The sequence below is a fragment of the Cryptomeria japonica genome, unplaced genomic scaffold, assembly GCF_030272615.1.
Source record: "Cryptomeria japonica unplaced genomic scaffold, Sugi_1.0 HiC_scaffold_483, whole genome shotgun sequence".
Classification (NCBI taxonomy): domain Eukaryota; kingdom Viridiplantae; phylum Streptophyta; class Pinopsida; order Cupressales; family Cupressaceae; genus Cryptomeria; species Cryptomeria japonica.
The window spans coordinates 57,501-75,000 of NW_026729302.1; the positions used below are offsets into that span (position 1 = coordinate 57,501).

The 17,500-nt window shown below is 60.3% G+C and overlaps 2 non-coding genes across 2 annotated transcripts; both read left to right on the plus strand.

The window, feature by feature from the left end:
- The first annotated feature begins 11,290 nt into the window (after window positions 1-11,290).
- Window positions 11,291-11,409, plus strand: LOC131871926 (5S ribosomal RNA). Its single transcript, XR_009370115.1, has one exon. It is a non-coding gene; the product is annotated as a 5S ribosomal RNA (ribosomal RNA).
- A 5,916-nt stretch (window positions 11,410-17,325) lies between these two features.
- On the plus strand, window positions 17,326-17,444 carry LOC131871910 (5S ribosomal RNA). The gene has a single exon (XR_009370099.1). It is a non-coding gene; the product is annotated as a 5S ribosomal RNA (ribosomal RNA).
- The last annotated feature ends 56 nt before the right edge of the window (window positions 17,445-17,500 follow it).

Below are 17,500 nucleotides of genomic sequence, written 5' to 3' on the forward strand. Positions count from 1 at the left end.
GAGGCTTCAGGGCCACCTCGGAATGCTCCAAGCATCGGACGCGCTTGGGGCGACTACCAGTGCCAACCCCTTATCCCGCGATGCGTCCGATACACAGATGGTTCCAAGGCGGCCGAGGAGCCTCACCGCATAGCAATCGGGGGTGCGAGGCGAGGGATGGGGCGGGAAGGCCCCAACGGCTAGACGGAAGAGGCTTCAGGGCCGCCTCGGAATGGTCCAAGCATCGGACGCGCTTGGGGCGACTACCAGTGACAACCCCTCATCCCGCGATGCGTCCGATACGAAGATGGTTCCAAGGCGGCCGAGGAGCCTCACCGCATAGCAATCGGGGTGCGAGGTGGGGGATGCGGCGAGATGGCCCCAACGGCTAGACGGAAGAGGCCACAGGGCCGCGTCGGAATAGTCCAAGCATCGGACGCGCTTGGGGCGACTACCAGTGACAACCCCTTATCCCGCGATGCGTCCGATACGAAGATAGTTCCAAGGCGGCCGAGGAGCCTCACCGCATAGCAATCCGGGTGCGAGGTGGGGGATGCGGCGAGATGGCCCCAACGGCTAGACGGAAGAGGCTGCAGGGCCGCCTCGGAATAGTCCAAGCATCGGACGCGCTTGGGGCGACTACCAGTGACAACCCCTTATCCCGCGATGCTTCCGATACGAAGACAGTTCCAAGGCGGCCGAGGAGCCTCACCGCATAGCAATGGGGGTGCGAGGTGAGGGATGCGGCGAGATGGCCCCAACGGCTAGACGGAAGAGGCCACAGGGCCGCCTCGGAATAGTCCAAGCATCGGACGCGCTTGGGGCGACTACCAGTGACAACCCCTTATCCCGCGATGCATCCGATACGAAGATAGTTCCCAGGCGGCCGAGGAGCCTCACCGCATAGCAATCGGGGTGCGAGGCGAGGGATGCGGCGAGATGGCCCCAAAGGGTAGACGGAAGAGGCTGCGGGGCCGCCTCGGAATAGTCCAAGCATCGAACGCGCTTGGGGCGACTACCACTGCCAACCCCTTATCCCGCGATGCGTCCGATACACAGATAGTTCCGAGGCGGCCGAGGAGCTGGGGGATGCGGCGAGATGGCCCCAACGGCTAGACGGAAGAGGCTGCAGGGCCGCCTCGGAATAGTCCAAGCATCGGACGCGCTTGGGGCGACTACCAGTGACAACCCCTTATCCCGCGATGCGTCCGATACACAGATAGTTCCGAGGCGGCCAAGGAGCCTCACCGCATAGCAATCGTGGTGCGAGGTGGGGGATGCAGCGAGATGGCCCCAACGGCTAGACGGAAGAGGCTGCAGGGCCGCCTCGGAATGGTCCAAGCATCGGACGCGCTTGGGGCGACTACCACTGCCAACCCCTTATCCCGCGATGCGTCCGATACACAGATAGTTCCAAGGCGGCCGAGGAGCCTCACCGAATAGCAATCGGGGTGCGAGGCGAGGGATGCGGCGAGAAAGCCCCAACGGCTAGAGGGAAGAGGCTTCAGGTCCGCCTCGGAATGGTCCAAGCATCGGACGCGCTTGGGGCGACTACCAGTGACAACCCCTTATCCCGCGACGCGTCCGATACACAGATAGTTCCAAGGCGGCCGAGGAGCCTCACCGCATAGCAATCGGGGTGCGAGGCGAGGGATGCGGCGAGAAGGACCCAACGGCTAGACGGAAGAGGCTTCAGGGCCGCCTCGGAATGGTCCAAGCATCGGACGCGCTTGGGGCGACTACCAGTGACAACCCCTTATCCCGCGACGCGTCCGATACACAGATAGTTCCAAGGCGGCCGAGGAGCCTCACCGCATAGCAATCGGGGTGCGAGGCGAGGGATGCGGCGAGAAGGACCCAACGGCTAGACGGAAGAGGCTTCAGGTCCGCCTCGGAATGGTCCAAGCATCGGACGCGCTTGGGGCGACTACCAGTGACAACCCCTTATCCCGCGACGCGTCCGATACACAGATAGTTCCAAGGCGGCCGAGGAGCCTCACCGCATAGCAATCGGGGTGCGAGGCGAGGGATGCGGCGAGAAGGACCCAACGGCTAGACGGAAGAGGCTTCAGGGCCGCCTCGGAATGGTCCAAGCATCGGACGCGCTTGGGGCGACTACCAGTGACAACCCCTTATCCCGCGATGCGTCCGATACACAGATAGTTCCAAGGCGGCCGAGGAGCCTCACCGCATAGCAATCGGGGTGCGAGGCGAGGGATGCGGCGAGAAGGACCCAACGGCTAGACGGAAGAGGCTTCAGGGCCGCCTCGGAATGGTCCAAGCATCGGACGCGCTTGGGGCGACTACCAGTGACAACCCCTTATCCCGCGACGCGTCCGATACACAGATAGTTCCAAGGCGGCCGAGGAGCCTCACCGCATAGCAATCGGGGTGCGAGGCGAGGGATGCGGCAAGAAGGACCCAACGGCTAGACGGAAGAGGCTTCAGGGCCGCCTCGGAATGGTCCAAGCATCGGACGCGCTTGGGGCGACTACCAGTGACAACCCCTTATCCCGCGACGCGTCCGATACACAGATAGTTCCAAGGCGGCCGAGGAGCCTCACCGCATAGCAATCGGGGTGCGAGGCGAGGGATGCGGCGAGAAGGACCCAACGGCTAGACGGAAGAGGCTTCAGGTCCGCCTCGGAATGGTCCAAGCATCGGACGCGCTTGGGGCGACTACCAGTGACAACCCCTTATCCCGCGACGCGTCCGATACACAGATAGTTCCAAGGCGGCCGAGGAGCCTCACCGCATAGCAATCGGGGTGCGAGGCGAGGGATGCGGCGAGAAGGACCCAACGGCTAGACGGAAGAGGCTTCAGGGCCGCCTCGGAATGGTCCAAGCATCGGACGCGCTTGGGGCGACTACCAGTGACAACCCCTTATCCCGCGACGCGTCCGATACACAGATAGTTCCAAGGCGGCCGAGGAGCCTCACCGCATAGCAATCGGGGTGCGAGGCGAGGGATGCGGCGAGAAGGACCCAACGGCTAGACGGAAGAGGCTTCAGGGCCGCCTCGGAATGGTCCAAGCATCGGACGCGCTTGGGGCGACTACCAGTGACAACCCCTTATCCCGCGACGCGTCCGATACACAGATAGTTCCAAGGCGGCCGAGGAGCCTCACCGCATAGCAATCGGGGTGCGAGGCGAGGGATGCGGCGAGAAGGACCCAACGGCTAGACGGAAGAGGCTTCAGGGCCGCCTCGGAATGGTCCAAGCATCGGACGCGCTTGGGGCGACTACCAGTGACAACCCCTTATCCCGCGACGCGTCCGATACACAGATAGTTCCAAGGCGGCCGAGGAGCCTCACCGCATAGCAATCGGGGTGCGAGGCGAGGGATGCGGCGAGAAGGACCCAACGGCTAGACGGAAGAGGCTTCAGGGCCGCCTGGGAATGGTCCATGCATCGCACGCGCTTGGGGCGACTACCAGTGACAACCCCTTATCCCGCGACGCGTCCGATACACAGATAGTTCCAAGGCGGCCGAGGAGCCTCACCGCATAGCAATCGGGGTGCGAGGCGAGGGATGCGGCGAGAAGGACCCAACGGCTAGACGGAAGAGGCTTCAGGGCCGCCTCGGAATGGTCCAAGCATCGGACGCGCTTGGGGCGACTACCAGTGACAACCCCTTATCCCGCGACGCGTCCGATACACAGATAGTTCCAAGGCGGCCGAGGAGCCTCACCGCATAGCAATCGGGGTGCGAGTCGAGGGATGCGGCGAGAAGGACCCAACGGCTAGACGGAAGAGGCTTCAGGGCCGCCTCGGAATGGTCCAAGCATCGGACGCGCTTGGGGCGACTACCAGTGACAACCCCTTATCCCGCGATGCGTCTGATACACAGATAGTTCCAAGGCGGCCGAGGAGCCTCACCGCATAGCAATCGGGGTGCGAGGCAAGGGATGCGGCGAGAAGGACCCAACGGCTAGACGGAAGAGGCTTCAGGGCCGCCTCGGAATGGTCCAAGCATCGGACGCGCTTGGGGCGACTACCGTTGCCAACCCCTTATCCCGCGATGCGTCTGATACACAGATAGTTCCGAGGCGGCCGAGGAGCCTCACCGCATAGCAATCGGGTTGCGAGGCAGATTATTGGGAAGGGAACCCCCTGGGATGCGGCTCAAGCAGTGCCCAAAGGGACTGGAATGCGGAATCACATCGAGAGACCCAAATGCTATACGAGGGCTCAAATCGAATTATCGATTTGGCCACGACATGGACGCATCGGAACGACTACCTTTGCCGAACCACTCGCAATTGCATCCATACCGAAACCAATAGACATTTCCGTTAGAGCCCTCGCATAGCATTCGGGAATCTCGCATGCCCCTCTAAATCGACCAATGCTGGCGCTCAACGAAAATCCGAGCGCTACCACCGTTCGAGCGCCAGCATTGGTCGAGTTAGAGGGGCACGGGGGAGAATGCTCCAGTCAACACCTCCCCTATATAAGTTATTTGTCCGATTCTCGCACAACCGTAGTCTGCCTCGTCGAATCAAACAACGGTCCCAGATTCCGACTTCCGTTCCGTAGAGACCCAAAAGCTAGATGGAGGCTCGCAAGAAAGAGAGTCGGCGCATAGCAATCGGGTTTCTCGAACGTTTAGGGACCGAGCTCACTTGCGGATAGGGCAAAATCCGCCAAGCAACCCAAAAGCTAGACGGGGGCTCGAATCGAATCGCCTAGGCGGCCACAACAACGACGTGTTGGATCGACTACCAGTGCCAAACCATTCAGCAAGACTAGTCTGTGTCGAGGCCGGATAGAGATTCTCAGAGAGCGCCCGTATAGCATTTAGGAGACCTGCCGCGTCCCTCACACTCGACAAATGGTGGTGCACGTTTATAAATCCGAGCGATCCCAACCCTTTCAAGCACCAACATCGGTCGAGATAGAGGGGCACGGAGGGGGCTGCGTGAGACAACACAGTCCCCTATATAAGTTATTTGTCCGATTCTCACACATCCGAAGAATGGTCATCAAATCGGACAACAGCCCAAACTTCCGACTTCCGTCCCAGAAAGCCCAAGAGCTATCTAAAACGTTCATGGCCGGAACTCGATCGCGGCTATACCAGTCCGCCAAGCAACCCAAAAGCTAGACTGGAGCTCTAGTCGAATCACCTCTGTGGCCATTGCAAGGACGTGTTGGAGCGACTACCATTGCCGAACCATTCCGCAGGTCGAGTCCATACCAAGGCCGCATAGAGATTCACGATGAGCTCCTGCATAGCAATCAGGAGACTTGCCGTGTCCATCACAATCGATAAATCCTGGTGCAAGATTTTTGCATCCGAGCGCTCCAACCAGTCGAGCACCAGCATCAATCGACATAAACGGGCACGGGGGGAGGATGCTCGAGAACACTACCTCCCCTATATAAGTTATTTGTCCGATTCTCAAGCAGCCGAAGTCTGGTCATCGAATCGGGTCAAAGACCACAACTTCCGACTTTACCCACAATGCAAGTCATCGAATCGAACATCGGCCCCCGAGTCGGACTCCATGCGTATGTCAGGTCATCGGACCCAAATTCCGCCTTCCTGCGCATGGCGGGCCATCAATATCAACTCGGTCATCGGACCCAAACTCCGCCTTTCTGCGCATGGCACGCCTTCAAATCGGTCATCGGACCCAAATTCCGCCTTCCTGTGCATGGCGGGCCATCAACATCAACTCGGTCATCGGACCCAAATTCCGCCTTTCTGCGCATGGCACGCCATCAACTCGGTCATCGGACCCAAATTCCGCCTTCCTGCGCATGGCAGGTCATCGGACACAAATTCAGACCTCGCCAATATGCCTACGTATCGAATCGGTCATCGGACCCAACTTCCGACTTCATCCATACTGTAGGGTCTTTGAGGTTGGCGCGGTGCGCTCAACCCGGGGAGTCGACCCATCGAAGCATACACCTCCCCTATATAAGCTATTTGTCCGATTCCCACACCTGTGTAGTTTGCACCTCTGACCAGGACATCGACCCCAACTTCCGAACTCGACTGCAACGACGGCACCAGCGCCTTGGTGCGCACCTTGCGACGCACAGTCCCAACATTCGCCTTCCTGCACATGGCAGGTCATCGGACCCAAATTCCGACCTCGCGAGTATGCCTACATATCGAATCGGTCATCGGACACAACTTCCGACTTCATCCATACCGTAGGGTCTTTGAGGTTGGCGCGGTGCGCTCAACCCGGGGAGTCGACCCAACGAAGCATACACCTCCCCTATATAAGCTATTTGTCCGATTCCCACACCTGTGTAGTTTGCACCTCCGATCAGGACATCGACCCCAACTTCCGAACTCGCCTGCAACGACCGAACCAGCGCCTTGGTGCGCACCTTGCAACGCACAGTGCCAACATTCGCCTTCCTGCACATGGCAGGTCATCGGACCCAAATTCCGACCTCGCGAGTATGCCTACATATCGAATCGGTCATCGGACCCAACTTCCGACTTCATCCATACCGTAGGGTCTTTGAGGTTGGCGCGGTGCGCTCAACCCGGGGAGTCGACCCAACGAAGCATACACCTCCCCTATATAAGCTATTTGTCCGATTCCCACACCTGTGTAGCTTGCACCTCCGATCAGGACATCGACCCCAACTTCCGAACTCGACTAAAAAGACCGCACCAGCACCTTGGTGTGCACCTTGCAACGCACAGTGCCAACATTCGCCTTCCTGCACATGGCAGGTCATCGGACCCAAATTCCGACCTCATGAGCATACCTACTAATCGAATCGGTCATCGGACCCAACTTCCGACTTCATCCATACCGTAGGGTCTTTGAGGTTGGCGCGGTGCGCTCAACCTGGGGAGTCGACCCATCGAAGCATACACCTCCCCTATATAAGCTATTTGTCCGATTCCGACACCTGTGTAGTTTGCACCTCCGCTCAGGACATCGACCCCAACTTCCGAACTCGCCTGCAACGACCGAACCAGCGCCTTGGTGCGCACCAAAAGTGCGCACTTTTGGAGGGCACTTTTGTGCGCTCCAAAGGTGCGCACTTTTGGAGGGCACTTTTGTGCGCTCCAAAGGTGCGCACTTTTGGAGGGCACTTTTTGGAGGGCACTTTTGTGCGCTCCAAAGGTGCGCACTTTTGGAGGGCACTTTTTGGAGGGCACTTTTCTGCGCTCCAAAGGTGCGCACTTTTGGAGGGCACTTTTTGGAGGGCACTTTTCTGCGCTCCAAAGGTGCGCACTTTTGGAGGGCACTTTTTGGAGGGCACTTTTCTGCGCTCCAAAGGTGCGCACTTTTGGAGGGCACTTTTTGGAGGGCACTTTTCTGCGCTCCAAAGGTGCGCACTTTTGGAGGGCACTTTTGTGCACTCCAAAGGTGCACACTTTTGGAGGGCACTTTTTGGAGGGCACTTTTCTGCACTCCAAAGGTGCGCACTTTTGGAGGGCACTTTTTGGAGGGCACTTTTGTGCACTCCAAAGGTGCGCACTTTTGGAGGGCACTTTTTGGAGGGCACTTTTGTGCGCTCCAAAGGTGCGCACTTTTGGAGGGCACTTTTGTGCACTCCAAAGGTGCGCACTTTTGGAGGGCACTTTTCCTGCGCTCCAAAGGTGCACACCTAGGTGAGCACCTTCGACCACACCTTGTAGCACACCAAACTCTGACTTTCGACTTCATCCGCAATGCAGGGTCTTTGAGGTTGGCGCAATGCGCACAACCAGGGGAGTCGACCCATCAAACCCAACACCTCCCCTATATAAGCTATTTGTCTGATTCTCATACATGCGTAGCCTGCAGGAGCAATTAGGACATCGACCCCAACTTTCGGCTTCTAAACGAAAACAAGGTCTTTGAGGTTGGTGTAATGCGAACAACTAGGGGAGTCAACCCATCAAACCCAACACCTCCCCTATATAAGCTATTTGTCTGATTCTCATACATGTGTAGTCTACAGGAGCAATTAGGACATCGACCCCAACTTTTGACTTCTTAACGAAAACAAGGTCTTTGAGGTTGACGTAATGCGCACAACCAGGGGAGTCGACCCATCAAACCCAACACCTCCCCTATATAAGCTATTTGTCCGATTCTCATACATGTGTAGCCTACAGGAGCCATTAGGACATTGACCCCAACTTTTGACTTCTTAACGAAAACAAGGTCTTTGAGGTTGGCGTAATGCGCACAACCAAGGGAGTTGACCCATCAAACCCAACACCTCCCCTATATAAGCTATTTGTCTGATTCTCATACATGTGTAGCCTGCAACAACGATTAGGACATCCACCCCAACTTCTGAATTCGTCTGCGTTGACCGCACCAAAGGTGCACGCCTTGGTGCTCACCAAAATCCGACTTCCGACTTCTTCTGCTATGCGGGGTCTTTGAGGTTGGCGCAGTGCGCACAACCAGGGGAGTCAACCCACCGAATGCAACACCTCCCCTATATAAGCTATTTGTCTGATTCTCATACATGCGTAGACTGCAGCAATGATTAGGACATCCACCCCAACTTTTGACTTCTTAAACAAGACAGGGTCTTTGAAGTTGGTGCAGTGCACACAACCAGGGGAGTCGACCCATCAAACGCAACACCTCCCCTATATAAAGCTATTTGTCCGATTCTCATACGTGTAGTCTGCAGCAGCGATTAGGACATCGACCCCAACTTCCGAATTCGTTTGCATTGACCGCACCAAAGGTGCACGCCTTGGTGTGCACCTTGGAGTGCACTTTGGTGCTCACCTCGGTGCACACTTTGGTGTGCACCTCGGTGTGCACCAAAGGTGCGCACCTTGGAGCGCACCAAAGGTGTACACTTTGGAGCGCACCACATAGGGTCTTTGAGAGGTTGGCGCAGTGCGCACACCAAGGTGGGTGTTGAGGTGCGTGCCGAGGTGGGTGGGTGCTAGGGTGCGCTCCATGGTGGGTGCCAGGGTGGGTGCGTGCTAGGGTGGATTCCAAAGAGGGTCATAGGGTGGGTGCCAAGGTGGGTTGGTGATATAGTGGGTTCAAAGGTGGGTACTAGGGTGGGTTCCAAGGTGGGTCACAAGTTGGGTGCCAGGATGCGTGGGTGTTAGGTTGGGTGCCAAGGTGGGCTCCTGCGTGGGTGGGTGCTAGGGTGGGTTTCAAGGTGGACGCGAGGGCGGGTGCCAAGGTGGGTAACAAGTTGGGTGTTAGGATGGGTGAGTGCTAGAGTGGGTGCCAAGGTGGGTGGGTGCTAAGGTGGATGCCAAGGTGGTTCACAGGGTGGGTGGGTTCTAGGGTGAGTTCCAAGGTGGGTCACAGGTTTAGTGCTAGGGTGCGTGTCAAGGCGGGTGTCGAGGTGCCTGGGTGCTAGGGTGTGGATGCCAATGTGGGTCATAGGGTGGGTACTAGGGTGGGCTGCAATGTGGGTGCCAAGGTGGGTAACATGCTCGGTTGGTTCTAAATTGGGTGTCAGGGTGGGTGTGCACCCACCTTGCCCGAGGTGGGTGCCAAGGTGCCAGTGTGGGTGGGTGCTAAGGTGGATGCCAAGGTGGGTGAGAAGGTGGGTGATAGGTTGAGTGGTAGGATGGGTGGGTGCCAAGATGGGTCACAGGGTGGGTGCAAGGGTGGGTAGGTGCTAGGGTTGGTGTCAGGGTGGGTGGGTGCTAGGTTGGGTTCCAAGGTGGGTGCGAGGGTGAGTGTCAAGGTGGGTCACAGGTTAGGTGCTAGGATGGGTGAGTGCTAGGGTGCAAAGGTGCCAGGGTGGGTGCTAGGATGGGTCGATGCTAGGGTGAGTGGCAAGGTGGGTCCACAAGTGTCAAGGTGGGTGCCGAGGTGGGTGCCAACTTGGGTTCCAAGGTGGGTGCCAAGTGGGCGACTGCTATGGTGGATGCCAAGGTGGGTCACGGGGTGGGTGCCAAGTTGCTAGGTTGTGTTCCAAGGTGGGTGCCAACGTGGCTGCTAGGGTGCGTGGGTTAAAGGGTGTGTCACAACGTGGGTGCCAGGATGGGTGCGCACCCACACTGGCCAAGACGGGTGCAAGGTTGGGTTCCAAGCCCGGTCACAGGCTGGGTGCTAGGATGGGTGGGTGCCAAGGTGGGCACCAGGGTGGGTGCACCCACCCTGGCCAAGGTGGGTCACGGGGTGGGTCCTAGGGTGGGTAACGGGGTGGGTACTAAGGTGCGTGCCAAGGTGGGTCATGGGGTGGGTGCCAAGGTGGGCACCAGGGTGGGTGTGCACCAACCCTAGCCAGGGTAGGTCACGGGGTGGTTGTCGGGGTGGGCGTCAAGGAGCCAAGGTGGGTGGCAAGTAGCCAAGTTGCGTGCCAAGGTGGGTGTCGGGGTGGGTGCCAAGGATCCAAGGTGGGTGCCAAGGAACCAAGGTGGGTGTCTGGGTGGGTGCCGAGGTGGGAGCCAGGGTGGGTCCCAAGGTGAGTGCAAAGGTGGGTGCCAGGGTCAAGGTGAGTGCCAATGTGGGTTCCAAGGTGCCAGGGTCAGGGTGAGTGCCAATGTGGGTTCAAAGGTGCTAAGTTGGGTGCGAGGTTGGGTGCGAGGGTGGGTGGGTGCCAAGGTGTGCTAGGTGGAAGCCCGGGTGGGTCGGCATCCCATGGGTGTCGAGTTGGGTGCCTGATGGGTGCTTCTTGTCAAGTTTTAGTCGTCGGGACTCATTTCGAGCCTTAGAGGTCGTTTCTTGTCCGGTTGCCCTGTCTTCGACCTGGGAACCCAATTTTGGTCCTCGGGTCCCATTTTTTTTTGTCTCGCATCCCACTTTTGGCCTGTGGCCTTTTCGGGGTCGATTCTCGTTTTGGGCATCAGAGCATGTTTCTTCTCCTAAAACCCAATATTTGTTTATTAAGTCTCGGAACACATTTTTGTTCTCGTGGACCCATCATGGGTCTTGGAACGCATTTGTGGTCCTTGGGTCCCATTTTGCATCCCGAAACTTGTGTTTTGGTGCTTGATCCCTATTTTGGGTGCCCACCTTGCACCAAGTGCGCACCCGGGGCAAACCGAGCGCCTTGGTGCACCGGGGCAAGATCGAGCGTGCACCCGAGGCGCCCCGAACATGCACCAAGGTGCACTCGGCCCACATGTGAGCGCAGGTCGTTGCGCCCGAGGTGGTGTGTGGGCACCGCGTTGCAGACGGGACACTGCACGCACACGACGCCCCGTCCAGGTGCACGCACGTAGGCCGGGCCGGGTGCACACCCGACGCCCTAGCAAGGTGCGCGCACCCGGGCAGGGCTCACACTTGGCGAACGGGGCGCACTTCGCGAGGGAGGGTGTGCACCTCGACGGGGGTGGGTGGCCGGGGTGGATTCGCACGTGGGTCGCGGTTTGCTAAGTACACACTGCGACAAGCTCATAACGGGTGCGATCATACCAGCGTTAGTGCACCGGATCCCATCAGAACTCCGCAGTTAAGCGCGCTTGGGCCGGAGTAGTACTGGGATGGGTGACCTCCCGGGAAGTCCCGGTGTTGCACCCTTTTTTAGTTTTTCGCCGGGCGTCGCAATGCTATTTGAATAAACCTTTTGCCCGTTTGCGTTCTCGTCGGGGCCGGGCCGGGCCGGGGTGCGCTGCCCGCACTACCGCGCGCGCGGGGGGCGACACCGAGCGCGCACCCGAGGCGCCCCGAGCACACAGGCCACGGTGCAACCCGGGCGTTGTGCGCGCACCCCGGTGCGCCCGAGGTGCTGCGCGCGCACCCAGGTGAAATCGGTGTGCACCTCGGCCAGTGCGCGCTCGGTCGAGTCGCGCACGTTGGCCAAGGTGCACGGTGATGTTTCTTACTCTAAGGTTCCGCACCAGACGCCCGGGACAGGTGAGCGAAGCTGGGCGGGGCCGGGTGCGCGGCCGGGGCAGGTGCACGCAGCTGGAGAGAGCTTTGGAGCACACCAGAGGTGCGCACCTTGGAGCACACTTCGGAGCGCACCAATGATGCGCTCCATTCAAAAGTTTCCTGAAAAGGCAAAAAAAGTTGAGATTATAGAATTTCCCACTTGAGAGATTGTAAAAAAAAAAAATTTAAAATGAAGGAAACGCGGGTGCCAAGGTGTGCGCGCCCGGGTGCGCAGCCCAGCCAAGGTGTGCGCACCAAGGCGCCCACCCTGGCGAAGGTGCACGCAAGGTGCGCACCCGAGGCAAACCGGACAATTAACCCAACTTTCGACTTCGCGCGCACCTGCGCACCTTGGAGCGCACTTCGGAGCGCTCCTTGGTGCGCACCAATCTTGGGCACCTCGGAGTGCACCATGGCGCCCACCAAGGTGCGCACCCGGGGCAAACCGAGCTCCGACTTCGTGCGCACCTTGGAGCGCACGAAAGGTGCGCACCATGGCGCCCACCAAGGTGCGCAGCCCAGCCAAGGCGTGCGCATCAAGGTGCGCACCCTGGCGAAGGTGCGCACCCGGGGCAAACCGAGCTCCGACTTCGTGCGCACCTTGGAGCGCACAAAGGGTGCGCAACCCAGCCAAGGTGTGCGCACCCCGGGCAAACCGAGCTCCGAATCGTGCGCACCTTGGAGCACACTTCGGAGCCCTCCTTGGTGCGCACCGATGTTGCGCACCTCGGAGCGCACCCGGGGAAAACAATGCAATTAACCCGACTTTCGACTTCGTGGGCACCTCGGAGCGCTCTCGGGTTCGCACCTCGGAGCACACCGAGGTGCGCACCTTTGATGCGCTGCCTTCACCAATTTCCAGAAAAGGCAAGAAAACATTGAGAAGGTGTGCGCACCGAGGTGCCCACCCTGGCGAAGGTGCACGCGAGGTGCGCACCCGGGGCAAACCGGGCTCCGACTTCGTGCACGCCATGCTGCGCACCTTGGAGGGCCATGGTGCGCACCTTGGAGCACACTTCGGAGCGCTCAATGGTGCCCAACCCAGCCAAGGTGCCCACCGCGGCGAAGGTGCACGCGAGGTGCGCACCCGGGGCAAACCGGGCTCCGACTTCGTGCACGCCGCACCTTGGAGCACACTTCGGAGCGCTCCTTGGTGCGCACCAGGGCGCGCAACCCAGCCGAGGTGCCCACCCCGGCGAAGGTGCACGCGGGGTGCGCACCCGGGGCAAACCGGGCTCCGACTTCGTGCACGCCATGGTGCCCACCGCGGCGAAGGTGCACGCGAGGTGCGCACCCGGGGCAAACCGGGCTCCGACTTCGTGCACGCCGCACCTTGGAGCACACTTCGGAGCGCTCCTTGGTGCGCACCAGGGCGCGCAACCCAGCCGAGGTGCCCACCCCGGCGAAGGTGCACGCGAGGTGCGCACCCGGGGCAAACCGGGCTCCGACTTCGTGCACGCCATGGTGCCCACCGCGGCGAAGGTGCACGCGAGGTGCGCACCCGGGGCAAACCGGGCTCCGACTTCGTGCACGCCGCACCTTGGAGCACACTTCGGAGCGCTCCTTGGTGCGCACCATGGTGCCCACCAGGGCGCGCAACCCCGCCGAAGGTGCACGCGAGGTGCGCACCCGGGGCAAACCGGGCTCCGACTTCGTGCACGCCGCACCTTGGAGCACACTTCGGAGCGCTCCTTGGTGCGCACCAGGGCGCGCAACCCCGCCGAAGGTGCACGCGAGGTGCGCACCCGGGGCAAACCGGGCTCCGACTTCGTGCACGCCATGGTGCGCACCAGGGTGCCCACCGCGGCGAAGGTGCGCACCCGGGGCAAACCGGGCTCCGACTTCGTGCACGCCGCACCTTGGAGCACACTTCGGAGCGCTCCTTGGTGCGCACCAGGGCGCGCAACCCAGCCGAGGTGCCCACCCCGGCGAAGGTGCACGCGAGGTGCGCACCCGGGGCAAACCGGGCTCCGACTTCGTGCACGCCATGGTGCCCACCGCGGCGAAGGTGCGCACCCGGGGCAAACCGGGCTAGGACTTCGTGCACGCCGCACCTTGGAGCACACTTCGGAGCGCTCCTTGGTGCGCACCATGGTGCCCACCAGGCCGCGCAACCCAGCCAAGGTGTGCGCACCAAGGTGCACGCGAGGTGCGCACCCGGGGCAAACCGGGGTCCGACTTCGTGCACGCCGCACCTTGGAGCACACATCGGGGCGCTCCCGGGTTCGCACCGGCGTTGCGCACCGTGGTGGGCACCTCGGAGCGCACCGTGGTGGGCACCTCGGAGCACACCAAGGTGGGCAGCGAGGTGCGCACCTTTGATGCGATGCCTTCACTAATTTCCATAAAAGGCAAAAAAAAACGAGATTTTAAAATTTCCGTTTTGAAAGATAGTGAGAAAAAGGGAATGCTGGTGCCATCTTGAGCCCGCCCTGGTGCGCAGCCCAGCCAAGGTGTGCGCACCAAGGTGCCCACCCTGGCGAAGGTGCGCGCCCGGGCAATTAACCCAACTTCCAACTTCGCGCGCGCCAGGGTGGGAGCGCACCCAACAACCGGGCCTGGGAAGAGCCAATGCGAGAAACCCCACCAAACGCTCTGACAAAAAAAGAGGGGGCGCTCCAGTAACCCCGCTTCGGAGCGCACCCTGGGCAAACCCAGCCAGGGTGCCCACCCCGGCCAAGGTGCAGGCGAGGTGCGCACCCGGGGCAAACCGGGCTCCGACAACGTGCACGCCGCACCTTGGAGCACACTTCGTAGCGCTCCCGGGTGCGCACCTCAGAGCACACCAAGGTGGGCAGCGAGGTGCGCACCTTTGATGCGCTGCCTTCACTAATTTCCAGAAAAGGCAAAAAAAAGAGGAGATTTTAAAATTTCCGTTTTGAAAGATAGTGAAAAAAACGGAACGCGGGTGCCATCTTGAGCCCGCCCTGGTGCACAGCCCAGGTAAGGTGCCCACCCTGGCAAAGGTGCGCACCCGGGCAATTAACCCTACTTCCGACTTCGTGCGCGCCAGGGTGGCAACCGGGCCTGGGAAGAGCCAATGCGAGAAACCCCACCAAACGCTCCGACAAAAAAAGAGGCGGCGCTCCAATAACCCCGCTTCGGAGCGCAGCCGGGGCAAACCCAGCCAAGGTGCCCACCCCGACGAAGGTGCACGCGAGGTGCGCACCCGGGGCAAACCGGGCTCCGACAACGTGCACGCAGCACCTTGGAGCACACTTCGAAGCACTCCCGGGTGCCCACCGGCGTTGCGCACCGTGGTGGGCAGCGAGGTGCGCACCTTTGATGCGCTGCCTTCACTAATTTCCAGAAAAGGCAAAAAAAAATGAGATTTTAAAATTTCCGTTTTGAAAGATAGTGAAAAAAACGGAACGCGGGTGCCATCTTGAGCCCGCCCTGGTGCGCAGCCCAGGCAAGGCATGCGCACCAAGGTGCCCACCCGCGGTGCACGCCCGGGGCAAACCGGGCTCCGACTTCGTGCAGGCCGCACCTTGGAGCACACTTCGGAGCGCTCCTTGGTGCGCACCATGGTGCCCACCAGGGCGCACCCGGGGCAAACCGGGCTCCGACTTCGTGCACGCCGCACCTTGGAGCACACATCGGAGCGCTCCCAGGTTCGCACCAGCGTTGCGCACCTTTGATGCGCTGCCTTCACTAATTTCCAGAAAAGGCAAAAAAAAACGATATTTTAAAATTTCCGTTCTGAAAGATAGTGAAAAAAACGGAACGCGGGTGCCATCTTGAGCCCTTCCTGGTGCGCAGCCCAGGCAAGTTGTGCGCACCAAGGTGCCCACCCTGGCGGAGGTGCGCGCCCGGGGCAAACCGGGCTCCGACTTCGTGCACTGCATGGTGCCCACCAAGGCGCGCAACCCAGCCAAGGTGCCCACCGCAGCGAAGGTGCACGCGAGGTGCGCACCCGAGGTGCACACCCGGGGCAAACCGAGCTCCGACTTCGTGCACGCCGCACCTTGGAGCACACTTCAGAGCGCTCCTTGGTGCGCACCAGGGCGCGCAACCCAGCCAAGGTGCTCACCCCGGCGAAGGTGCACGCGAGGTGCGCACCCGGGGCAAGCCGGGCTCGGACTTCGTGCACGCCGCACCTTGGAGCACACATCGGAGCGCTCCCGGGTTCGCACCAGCATTGCGCACCTTTGATGCGCTGCCTTCACTAATTTCCAGAAAAGGCAAAAAAAAAAAAAAAACGAGATTTTAAAATTTCCGTTTTGAAAGATAGTGAAAAAAACGGAACGCGGGTGCCATCTTGAGCCCGCCCTGGTGTGCAGCCCAGGCAAGTTGTGCGCACCAAGGCACCCACCCTGGCCAAGGTGGGTCACGGGGTGGGTCCTAGGGTGGGTAACGGGGTGGGTACTAAGGTGCGTGCCAAGGTGGGTCATGGGGTGGGTGCCAAGGTGGGCACCAGGGTGGGTGTGCACCAACCCTAGCCAGGGTAGGTCACGGGGTGGTTGTCGGGGTGGGCGTCAAGGAGCCAAGGTGGGTGGCAAGTAGCCAAGTTGCGTGCCAAGGTGGGTGTCGGGGTGGGTGCCAAGGATCCAAGGTGGGTGCCAAGGAACCAAGGTGGGTGTCTGGGTGGGTGCCGAGGTGGGAGCCAGGGTGGGTCCCAAGGTGAGTGCAAAGGTGGGTGCCAGGGTCAAGGTGAGTGCCAATGTGGGTTCCAAGGTGCCAGGGTCAGGGTGAGTGCCAATGTGGGTTCAAAGGTGCTAAGTTGGGTGCGAGGTTGGGTGCGAGGGTGGGTGGGTGCCAAGGTGTGCTAGGTGGAAGCCCGGGTGGGTCGGCATCCCATGGGTGTCGAGTTGGGTGCCTGATGGGTGCTTCTTGTCAAGTTTTAGTCGTCGGGACTCATTTCGAGCCTTAGAGGTCGTTTCTTGTCCGGTTGCCCTGTCTTCGACCTGGGAACCCAATTTTGGTCCTCGGGTCCCATTTTTTTTTGTCTCGCATCCCACTTTTGGCCTGTGGCCTTTTCGGGGTCGATTCTCGTTTTGGGCATCAGAGCATGTTTCTTCTCCTAAAACCCAATATTTGTTTATTAAGTCTCGGAACACATTTTTGTTCTCGTGGACCCATCATGGGTCTTGGAACGCATTTGTGGTCCTTGGGTCCCATTTTGCATCCCGAAACTTGTGTTTTGGTGCTTGATCCCTATTTTGGGTGCCCACCTTGCACCAAGTGCGCACCCGGGGCAAACCGAGCGCCTTGGTGCACCGGGGCAAGATCGAGCGTGCACCCGAGGCGCCCCGAACATGCACCAAGGTGCACTCGGCCCACATGTGAGCGCAGGTCGTTGCGCCCGAGGTGGTGTGTGGGCACCGCGTTGCAGACGGGACACTGCACGCACACGACGCCCCGTCCAGGTGCACGCACGTAGGCCGGGCCGGGTGCACACCCGACGCCCTAGCAAGGTGCGCGCACCCGGGCAGGGCTCACACTTGGCGAACGGGGCGCACTTCGCGAGGGAGGGTGTGCACCTCGACGGGGGTGGGTGGCCGGGGTGGATTCGCACGTGGGTCGCGGTTTGCTAAGTACACACTGCGACAAGCTCATAACGGGTGCGATCATACCAGCGTTAGTGCACCGGATCCCATCAGAACTCCGCAGTTAAGCGCGCTTGGGCCGGAGTAGTACTGGGATGGGTGACCTCCCGGGAAGTCCCGGTGTTGCACCCTTTTTTAGTTTTTCGCCGGGCGTCGCAATGCTATTTGAATAAACCTTTTGCCCGTTT